Here is a 12,096-nt window from a genome sequence, read left to right as displayed (position 1 = left end):
CCCGAGCAATCTCCCGCGGATGTTTTTAAACTGACGGACACTCTGTCGAAACCCGCCCACCTGCTGATTGAGGACCAGCACAGCCAATCACTTGCTGCCCTTCCCTCAACCAAGCATAGCAGGCAGCAAGTCTCAATCGAGCGCCCGTCTGTAAACAATAATACAATCAAACTAATCAAGTACCAAAACGTCACAAAATAAACCCATTCCCACATATAAACCACACCAACACTAATTTACCACTGTGCAGGGCAATCGCACTGCCACAGTTATATTCAAAGTTGTTTAATGGGGCTGTTAGCTTTGGACAGAGATTCACATTTTAAGCAACATATCAACTGATCACATTTTGAGGAGCATTTTTCTCGTAAACACACTGTTCTGCTAATTAGACACTTACATTAAAAACAAGAGTTTTTAATGTGCTCTTGTTACTTCCACCAGATACCCTACCCATCTGTGCCAGGCTGACCAGTGGGTGGGTGGGTTGCCTTGTATTAAATGTCTGAGCCAGCTCTCCCAAACTGTGATCCACATTTTTGACCACAAAATGTTTAATGTATTTACCTTACTGCTGAGCGTGCATTAACATTGCTGCCATTAAAACAAATGAGTTTTCATTCCTGGCATTAGATTTCCATAACAGCTGTGCCAATTCAGTTGTAACTGCCAGGATCATTAACCCTCGAAACAACCCTATAAATTGTACTAATTGTCTCAAGAGGAAAGCAAAGAAAAAAGCAAAATGGTGAAACATTATTCACACATGTTAAAGTATTACTCAAAAGCGACAGAGATTATGATCTCGTGTGTGCAGCGGTTTATGCCTTTTTCCTAACACATTTTTGATCAATCTGCTGCAACATAAACAAAAGCTTATACCAGCTTCATTATAAGACTCAGACAGGCGCATCAAATGGGGTGCTTCAAATATTCTGTTTTTATACAGTTTGCTTGGAAACAAAGATAAAGACAAAGAAGGACCCCTTTGTAAATGAGGTCTCGGTCTCAATAGGTAAATCTCCTAGTTAAATAAACAACAAAAACAAAAACAAAAAAGAACCTATGAGCATTAGACCACAAGAAATATTGTTTATGAGAAGAGAAAGCTAAGTTTGATTAAAAAAGCACCAAAGGTGATAAACTTTTTGTTGTAAAATGGTCAAACAACTCACTCCCCAAATTTCATGATAAGATAAATATCTAAAACAGCTACATATTTATAATGCTCCTAATTTGGCAATGTGAGAATGTTATTACAATTGAATAGTTGTACAACAATGAATGGATGACCTATTATCATTTGGGTGTGGCAGAGTAAAACTGGTATAGATTCTGATTGTCTTGTTGACTATGATCTGATCTGTTGTTTTTCTAGTTTTTGCACCCTTGCCAGTTGGATATCAGTTAGCTTTACTGACTTATACACATTCAATAGCATTAACTACTTAATCCTTTACAGGGTTGTGGTGAGCCAGAGTCTAACCCAGCAGACACAAGACTACACCCTGGATGGGAAGCCAGTCCATCTCAGAGCACCACACACGACAATATAGAATGAGCAATCAACCGAAACAGCATGTCTTTAGAGTAGACAGAGAAAACCCCCACAGACGTGGGGAGGCCAGGATTGAACCCAGGACCCTGGCACTGTGAGGCAGCAGCTCTAACCACCACACCACTGTACTGCCCACATGTACATACTACATCTCATTAATTAAAAATAAAAATTAACAATGTTACTTTGGGCAAACAGTAGAATGTAAACATTTTTCATATAGCCTTTTGCTCTTACATTTCCTGGTGGTTTGTTTGCTTCAGACTTCAGGTCATTAATGGCGAGGCCCGCTACTCCTTGGGGTCATCAGCACAGACATAATTAAACTGAAGTTCAGGGATGAGCTGCAGGCAAATACACCCTGGGCTTTTCTTTATTGAACTACCCTTTCTTAACAGGCTTGTACACTGAGGCTTGAAGTGAGCTGGATTTTAGTTTGTATTCTTTCCGAGAAAAGTCGCCAACATTTTGCCATGATATAATATGCTTTGTATTGTAATTAGGATAAGCTTTGGAACTGCCAGTAATTAAATTCAGCAGAAACTACAGAATATTATGTTTCTAACCACAATCCTAATCTTAATAATCACCTTTTGAAGCCATGTGTGACTGAACAGTAATCCGTCATTATTGCCCAGTGAATCCATTTAAATCTTTATCCAGTAGCAAACTAAGGGACAATATTTTCATGTTTGCAGCCACACCACTTTTTTTTTTTAATTGTTTTTTTTTTATATCTCGTCAGGCTTAAAAAGATAGAAGGGCTGGTCTTGGGCGTAAGACCTCCAAGAGACTATAGAAAGTTGTTTGTTTAGAAAGAACCAATGACCAAGCATTGTTTGAGGGGAGAACCATGATATTGGAGGTGGCACTAAAACGTCCTCTGCTCTGTTGGCAAGACCAAAATTATTGTTTTTTGGTACAAAATTCAATATTGCTAAATGTACCTTTTCTTCCAAACTACCAATATGCTGTGAATGGAGTCATCCCAATTCCAGTACCTACTAAAATTATTAGCTAGGGTGACCTTTTAAGACCTTATTTCCAGTGGGGGCAGTGGTTGAGTTACAATCAATCACACAAGACAAACAACACAGAAACACAAACTTCAATTACTAGCGAACTCAGACCAATCCATCATGCTGATAAGATAAAAGTTTAAAACTATTAGGTGACACATTCTCTCTCATATGTCACCAGAGATATTATACATATCACAATTCATAGAGACACAGAGACAACAAAACACGATATGTGCATTGAATGAAACCCTTGGTTCATTAAAGTCAATTTATTTCAGAATTGGAGATTAGGTTACATGAATTAAGAAGATTAATAATAATGCCTGAAAGCTTTGGCATAATATCATAATATCCATTTCCTAGGAGACTTGGTCAGTCTGAGCAGTTAATGGACAGCATGGGGGACCTGTTTCAGCCTTCTCTTTGAGGGGTGAGAATTGACTAATGTCGGTTCTTGGGGGGTGGGAGGGTGGAGGTCACAGTATACTGCAGTGCACCATTTGAAACACATAACTGACAACTGTATGGTCCTTTCAATCACAGATTATTTAACAAAGGGTGTACTATTAAACATGCTCTCGACAAATGTGGAATAACTGGGCAATGCAGACATGAACAAGGTGTATGTGGTCTTTTATTTAGTGAACTAGGTCAGCTTTGGTAATGATTAATAGGATTGGTGACGGCTGGATTAGAATCACAATCCACCTGCATTCTCATAGCAGAGAAAGGTCTGCTATTGCTGAAGGAAAAGCCTTTTGGTAAATAAAGTACAATAAACACATCGAGCAGGATTTATTTGAATTCCATCAACAAGTCATGATCTAAATCAATCTTGCTGCACACCACATTTTGCATTCATGTTTACTGTAGTGATGTTTCGTACACCTAATCCATACAAAATAAAAAATAAAAATAAAGAAAAAATGTAATTCACTAAAAGACACTCCATGTTGCATTTTAATTTTAGGCTAGCAGGAAACATGTACTGGTTTAGTGGAACAAAACCAATTTCATGAAATTCAAAAAAAAAAAAAAACAAGACAAAGAATAGGTTTTAAAAAGATGATTATTGAACACATGAATGAATGATATGAACATGATGATGAGGTTACATGAAATCCTGACATGAACATTAAGATCCTGAAGTTGACTAACTGTTTCAAACCCATTAAGCCAAGGTCAACCAGATACAGAAACATGGTCATTGGGCTCACTGCTTGAAAGCACAACAGAGTATATATGCTATTTAAAAAGGGTACAGTAAATTAAATGTAGAGATCAATCAATCTTTATTTTTTATAGCGCCTTTCGTAGTGGAACACCATCACAAAGCGCTTTACAAGATGCAGTAAATACAAGAAAATACATAATACTTCAAATACAGAGAAATGATTTAAAACATGATATACAGTAAATAAAGGAATGCATAACATTAAATAAAGTGGAAAGTACATAATTCATGATAGTAGCATACTAAATACAGTGGAAAGTGCATAATACATGAAATAGTACATTAAGTACAGTGGAAAGTGCGTATGTGGCAGGCTGGCGAGTGGATAGAGGCCCAGAGACAGACTGCAGTTCAAAAAAATAACTATTTTATTATAAATAAACAAAAATAAAGTGCACAAGGGCAAAATAACAGATACTCAAACACAAATAAAGCAAAAACAAAACTCACAAAAATAGTTTCCAGGCTGGGCAATGCCTTCCCTGGATTTAGAAAATTCAAAAACCACAAAACAAACACCAACCTGCTTCCTCAGCTCCCTCTCTCCAAATGAGAAGCAGAGGCCTCCTTTTATATCAGGTGGCTGGGCGCTGATTGATCGTTAATCAACCTAATCAACTAATCAAACCCAGCCACCTGAACATAATAAACCCAGGCAGGTAGGGGAAGTTAACCCCATCCCTGCCAAATTAAAGGGCAGAGCTTTGCTCTGCCACAGCGTAATACATGATAGTAACATAATATGTGAACTAGTAACAGCAGCTAATAGCAGATATCAGGCTTAAGGAGCATGGAAAGCAAAAGAGAACAGGTGGCTTTTGAGAGTTGATTAAAAGTGAGTGACAATGGGCGCATGATGTACCAAAGCTGGGAGGGAGTTCCAGAGAGTCTGAGCCATGAAGCTAAATGAGCGTTATCCAAGTGTGGTGCACTTTTGCTTGGGGATAACAAGCAGATACAGTTGTCTTGTCATCTTTAGAACAAGCCTTTAATTAAATACAGAAACCAGACTGAAGGACATCCACAATATCATTAGAAATAAAACCAGTGGATCATAAAATTGGAGACTGGCAGTTTTGGTTGCTCTCAGCATTCACACTTGTGGTACTGCTGGTGCTGCTATCGATGTACCTACTACTATGGCCTGTTTATCCTCAGCCAAGCCAGGAGTCTTTCAGCAGAGGACATATTTGGACCAATAAACCTCCACAGCAGGTGATTCTGGTACAAGCACACAGACCATAACAATGGTTTCCTGCAAGATGTATACTACAGTATGTACACTAGAAGGTGAAGTATTTGACTCCAGGGCTCATATTTCACCAGTTATTGAATGTTGGAACTCTACCAGTAGATTCTAACTAGAGTTTCTGGAACAAACTGAGTTTCACTGCAGCTGCCATTGTGCTCAGAAGTTCTTAGAGAAAAATTGAAACTGTCAGTTGATATATATTTTTATTTCTTGAAGTATCCCTTCCAAAATGTATAGAGGTTATGTATCTTGAATGTGTACCAAGCATTATATAGAGTTGTCCGTCTTAACAGACACAGCTATTGGGATATTTCAACACATCACAACACCCTGTTGTACCATGAATCTTAATTAAATTCACAGTCTGTCTTTCTACAGGATTTTCTTAGGAACAGATTGTTGCGCAAACTATAAATTAGGGATTGGATAAATACTTATCCACCGTCTTACTTGTGAAGATAGAATCATACATAGTGAATATTTTGACTACAGTAAACAGTAATCATGTGTTAATATTTGGAAGCATCTATCCAGCCGATTATGTTCTACAGTGCATCAGTAAAAATGGAATATTGGTTTTTTTTATGCCATTTCATGCAATAATGAGAATGAGATTTTTTTTGTGACTCTGGCATTTTTCATTTGTGGTATGATTGACCTTCTATGATTTTTAATTTTTCACATGTTTGAGGTCAAGGGACACAGGTAAAACATGCTTCAATGAAGCCTCTCTTCTATTCCTGGGTGTGTTAAACCCCTGGGTGTTGTTAGTTCTTTGCATACATGCTTCTTTCCTGTCAGGATTAGTCATATCAAGAAAAGCCTTGTTTCAAGTTAGGGTTGACAAATAATGCATCCTTTGTTTGAGGAATTTGTCCATAAAAACTGTAGGACTGTCAAGACAGTAAAGCTTTATCAAATCAAATTTAAGATGTACAGTCCCATAATCCAGGTCTCATCACTGACAGTCATCCCAAGACCGTGGTTGAGTGACAACTAAGAGGAGCAAAACTGAGTCAAAGATAATGTTTGCGGAATGATTATAACAAGGGAAGAACCTAGGTTGTTCCAGCCCATTGCATTTCATATGAGTTATATACCATACCACAATATTACTGTGGAGATTGTGAAGTCTGTATTGAAAGATCAGCCAGTAGAATGGTGAAATTCTAAGTTATGATCCTGTGGAAGGATAGAGTTTTGTAGAGATCAGTTTTTTTCTTGGGTGTTTTGGACTTGGGAAGAGAGGTTTTGGCATGTTGTTGATAGATGTGAATGAGAACATTGCTGGTATCAATAAGCTATGTTAAAGCAGTATGGTGGAAGTGATATTCACAGTGAATTGAATACAGTAATTGAATATGTGGTAGTTGTCTAGTAAACTAGTATTTTCCTGATGCCACTTGATTGTACTTTATTAACTTGTGTACATCATAACACCAGGTACACCTGAATTATGAGACTCAAGCATTTGCACCTAGTCTCACTTTTCTCTCAAAAAATCTCAGCATACAATGGACCCATTCCTTCCAGCTTCATATACAGCGATGATGTCACATATCAGTGTTATTATAATATCACTCATTACAACTTTCGCAGCATGACCTCTCTACAGGTAATGATTCATTTTTATGCTTGCTGCTTACTCAACATTTTTGTTTAATGGGTTTTCACATTAAATACAATTTAACAGACCACTTGGATCAGCTATAGTTTTCATACACATGTACTGTATGTACTTTTATTTTAAGATGTATCTGCTATCAATTTGCTATAGTTTATGAAGTATTTAAGTTGCATGTGACATGTGGGTTCAAGGTATCTAGTTCCTGATAAATGTAACTGAATCTCTCACTCTGCCCTCTACTAGCAAGTGTATCCCTTCATACTTGTACTGCATTATTGACTGACAGAGTCTCTCAAGTGTTCTTGGCTCAGTTTCATCTATGTGTTTCCTTGGGCCCCTAAGGAGTCGGGAAGACATTCATAGACAATGACTTGGCTAAGTTGATGGAATTGTTTAAACACCATTATGTTTGTTTGAAAAATAAATCTTAGGAGACCAGAAAGTATATTATTAAAAAAACAACGCCAAGAAATCAAAGACCAGTTTCCATTTTTTTAAAAATAGATTTCCTAGTCGCATGAATAAAGGTTTTTTTTTTTTTTTTTTTTTTTGCAAAAATACCGGTAAGTGTAACGTAACAGATTTGGCAAATGATGGTTTAGCAATTAGATAAAACAATACCAATGCTAAATCAAAACTTCTAATTAGTGCAAGCAAGAGGTCAGAGTAAGACAGTGCCTCTTTCATATCAGATACCTTCTACTGAAGATTGGTCTAGGCTGTGACTTTACAGTCTTTACCTCCTGTGGACTATTCTGTGACATCAACAACTGTCAGAAAGGAGGCTCATTGCTAATCTTCTATCTAGCTACATCTGCAAACTTCATGGTAACAATGAGTAATATAGTAAAGGCACTTTGAAAGCAGCAGTTTAGAATTATAGAAAATCTCATTCCCTTCATATTAACCATTTCTAAATATTCTGGATTTGCTTATGACTGTTTTCATGGGATGTCTATGTAGCCCTTACATCTAAGGGGCTAATCCTAATAATTTAAGGGGACTTGATAGGAGGTCAGCTGTATTGACTGATACAGCTGGCTTCCAAAAGAATAAAGCCTGGTTTGTAAACAGAACTTTTTTAAATATAAATTCTCTGTTTTGGACAATACCAAATCATACTCTAACAAATGCACAAAAGTGTCCTTCATGAACACTACAACTATTAAAAACACATTTAAATAAAACCTGATCAAAGATATCTTCAGTCTAACCTTAACAATATCAGCTGTCTCTGCTCCTAATAATGCTTACTTACCTCAATTGCTTAACTGGTTACAGGAGCACATTGCTTATTATCTATTTAAATTCATAACCATGCCACTTCTCAGTTCATCTAAAATAAAAAGACTAAAATTCTTTTAGACATCTAAAATTTTTTACTCCAGCCTGACACTTTTTTCTGCTTACATTACAAATAAACATGCATTGCTGTTAAGCTTAAACAAGATGTTTTGCATAATCATTCCAAGCAACATCTCCGAGTGTGCTGAAGAACGTGTCAATATTTACCTTTTAGCTAAGCTGTGGGCTGGAATATGAAACGGAAAATCTATATTGACTGAAGATGAGCCAGCTGGGAGATAAAGACAGCCTCCAGGTTCTTTTGTGGTCAGGAGCTGGAGAAAACAAATACAAAGCCTCCTAGATCTTGAGCATTCATGTATATTTATTATTTATTTCTTATTTTATTTAAGTCTTGAAATAATTTATTTATAAATTATAATATTTGTATAACTCCCCTACACAGCTGGGTTCTGCCAATCAATAGTATTACCTAAGGTTAGCTATATCTGTATCTACATCTATACAATTTAAAGTGTTTATTTTAATACCATACTAATGTGGGATTTTAGGAACAATTACACTTTTGAAACTCCAGGCAAGAGTTCCAGAGAACTTAAAGTCTATGGCGCCCTCTGATCTCACCACCAAGCCAATCACCTCTTTAACCCAGGCTACTGGGTGATAAAGGCCTGCCCTTTATGACCAATTAAGTGCCCCCCATGCCAATATTAGCACCCTGGCAAAGCTAAGACAAAAACCTGTGCTCCACTGACTTCATGACTCACCCTACACAACAGACGATCAAGTATGCAATTTCTTTTTTAGAAGCCAAACACAATTTTTGCATGTTATATACTCTTACAACCTTTATTTTTAATAATGTGTTTATGACATTTGGTCACTGGTACGGAAAAGGTTAAGTGGACATGTTCTCTCCGGTTTTTTTGATAGTAGAAACCTGTACGCAAGGGTTTTCAGAAGCAGCCTGACAGAAGGATATGAACTCTGTAAAGCACTTGCAATTTAGTGTGACGCAATTTTACACTGAGACCATATGAACTCATTCAACATGGGACCTGTCAAGCTGTTCCTTTGATCTGGGTCTTTTTCAGAGCCAAGAAGCTAATTGTAAAGCCAATGTTTAAATTTGCAGAGCCATGTAGACCTGAGTTGTGTGTCTCTTTTCACTGAATATAAATTGCTAATTAAGACATTTCTTTGGCATGGAAGCATGTAAATTGTAATGCAAGACAAATATTGTTGTTTCTTTTCTGTGCCTAGCATTTGAAGATCACTGTCTGGGAATTGTTTGGATAATTATTCAAATAAATGTATTTATATGAGTCACAGCTTTGACTTCTTGATAGATAACAGTGGAGGATTTTATAAAAGTGGAGATACTTTTAAAGGTTGCTTAAGGCTATATTCAATGATCTAAACAGCAGTATATCTAAATGTACAAAAAATGAATAGCCATATTATTTTGCAGATGCCATTCCACTGTATTTTTTATTGTCTTTATGATATTAACAAAGGGTAATAACACATGCAGAACAGAGTCGGCTACATTGTTATTATTATTATTATTATTATTATTATTATTATTATTATTATAGTTTTTTCCATCAATTGTATACATTTTTCTACCTAATCTGGAATGCCCAATTCAAATATTGTCTCACATTTGCAACCCACTTATCGATCAGGAAGGTTGAAGAGCTCCCATTCCCACTGTCAAACTACTGAGCCCTGGAGGGCCCAGCCTGAGTAACGTCTACCTGGCCTTGTCATGTGTCTGACCTTCACTGAAACAAGATGAGGGGATCAGCGATCCATATTGGTCTTCAGCCTAGATTGTCAGCCTGGCATTCCATGGAATTTAAACCAGACTTGTATGACTACACCACACAACAAACTGCACACATATAGAACATTAAAATAGACCACAAAATTAATAACAACCTTCTATCTTGACTGCTCATGTTTACACGTGTATGCAGATTGAAGCTTAAAAATACCAGTTAGTACATGTTTCAGACTGCTCAGAGATAATTTTTACACTCTAGAAAACCTGTATCAGCATTCGATTCATCCGTGCTATATGAGATGAATAAAGGTTTTACACTAAACATCTATTCATGATGCATATATATTCACTGTGTAACCAAACTTAGATCCATTGGTTGGATTTCATGCTGTATGTGGTTCAACTCCATTTGAAATAAGAACACAAGTTTAGTGCCTCTACTTTGTTCTTTTATTGAAAAATAACTTTTCAATGGAAACACATTTGAGCTTTAAAGTGCCAGAAGATGTTACAAGCCAATAAACTGCATGCAGTACCTTCCTGGGTAGGGGTAGGTATTGGCCAAATCAGAACAAAAATCTATATGATGAATCTTGATTAGTCTCCTGGTATTCCCTTTGTAGTGGAATCTTTTCTTCTTGGCAAAAAAACAAAAACGTCTTGAATAAATGGTTGCATGAGCCAAACTGAGAGACTCTCTCATAATGGTCTACTATTAACACAATAAGGCTCACTGTCCTTGTGTGCTTTTGTGATTGGATAACTGACAATAATGAGTTAACACTGTTTTATGGGAAGGCCATGCACAAATGCACAGTATCCATTCAACTTTCACATTCATTTGAGTTACATGTTTAATCTGAACTGCTGTTGCTGGTCATCATCGTTGGCTGAAATAAGTTGAGTGCTTTATTTTAAGCTTGGTATTCTTTGTTCTAAATAAAAGATAATTCAGGTGTACAAAAGCTGTTCAATTTTTTATGTGACCAAACTTTTTGTTTTTGTTTTTAAATAATCAAGAACCAGAAGGATCTAAGATGGTAAATCGCACCTATGCTTGCTTGCAAATCATTCTGCTCACTGATCTGTAGTAAGCGGGTGAGTATTTGCGGTTTTTGGAGGAATGGTTTAGTATAAAAATATGTGATGCTCTCCCACATTATAAAGCTGTATACAAATTTCCATATACAAATTGTAGAAACACAGTATATGTGCTATGCATAGAACATGAGATTTGGATTGATTGATTCATTTAATAATTTATCAATACAACGTATTCATGTAATCAGATCTGTAACTGAGGATTTGTGCTGTATAAAACACATTTTTTAAGATATTAATTCAATTTAACTGGCCTCCTTCCCATTTTAATGTCCTCTGTATTGTTTCATTCCTAATTTCTTAAAGAATTCCTAATTGGTTATTATGCACATACTGTAGCAAGAACTAAAGGCTCAAAAGGTTGGACAAAGTCAAAAGAGGAGGCAGGGCAGCCTTGCCTAGTAGCACAGGACACAGCCAACATGCATGACAATAAGCCATTAGATGAAACTGCTGTTTGGAATAAAAGTTTCATTCAAAAGGAGGTATCTACATCTAGAGAGTTTAGAAAACTGGTATTTTGTATGGCTGACTAATCAGCCTGCTAAGATTTTGCATTATGATTTTTATAATCTGTATAAAGTAGAAAGATGGTTTATAATCTCCAGTCTTTGCAGAGAATAATTGCAGCTGGATGAACATTTTGTACTATACATTACATACATTATACATCCTCCACTAGAGATGATGAAAAGGTTGATGACCGCGGTTTTCCTTCCCAGCAGGGGATAATAAGTGTTCCATATCAACTGATTCAGAGGATTTCCTTTAGTTAGGGTTTGATGTCTGTTAATGTACAAATGAAATAGGCAATAGAGAATGGTTGATCTGAATTTATTGGAGAAAAACAATTATTCTCATCTTTTATTTTAATCATGATAGAAATGTTGATATGTTTACATGATTGTCAAAGGCAGAGTCTTTTGCTATATAGGCCCCATAACAATTTGCAACATCACAGTCAGAATTTCCTGGAATCTTTATTACATGCAAAGAGTAAATACTTTGTTTCATTTTCTTTTGGACAGTATTCTCATGAAAATAGAACAATCACAGACCATTTGTTTTCAGTTTATATATATATATATATATATATATATATATATATATATATATATATATATATATATATATATATATATAGCATCGTCGTAGGGACCCAAACTTTGAATCTGAAGCACTTGAAACATGTTTCACTCTGAAGAATT

Source organism: Polyodon spathula, chromosome 7 (genome assembly GCF_017654505.1).
Source record: "Polyodon spathula isolate WHYD16114869_AA chromosome 7, ASM1765450v1, whole genome shotgun sequence".
Classification (NCBI taxonomy): Eukaryota; Metazoa; Chordata; class Actinopteri; order Acipenseriformes; family Polyodontidae; genus Polyodon; species Polyodon spathula.
Note: the sequence above shows the minus strand (reverse complement) of the source record.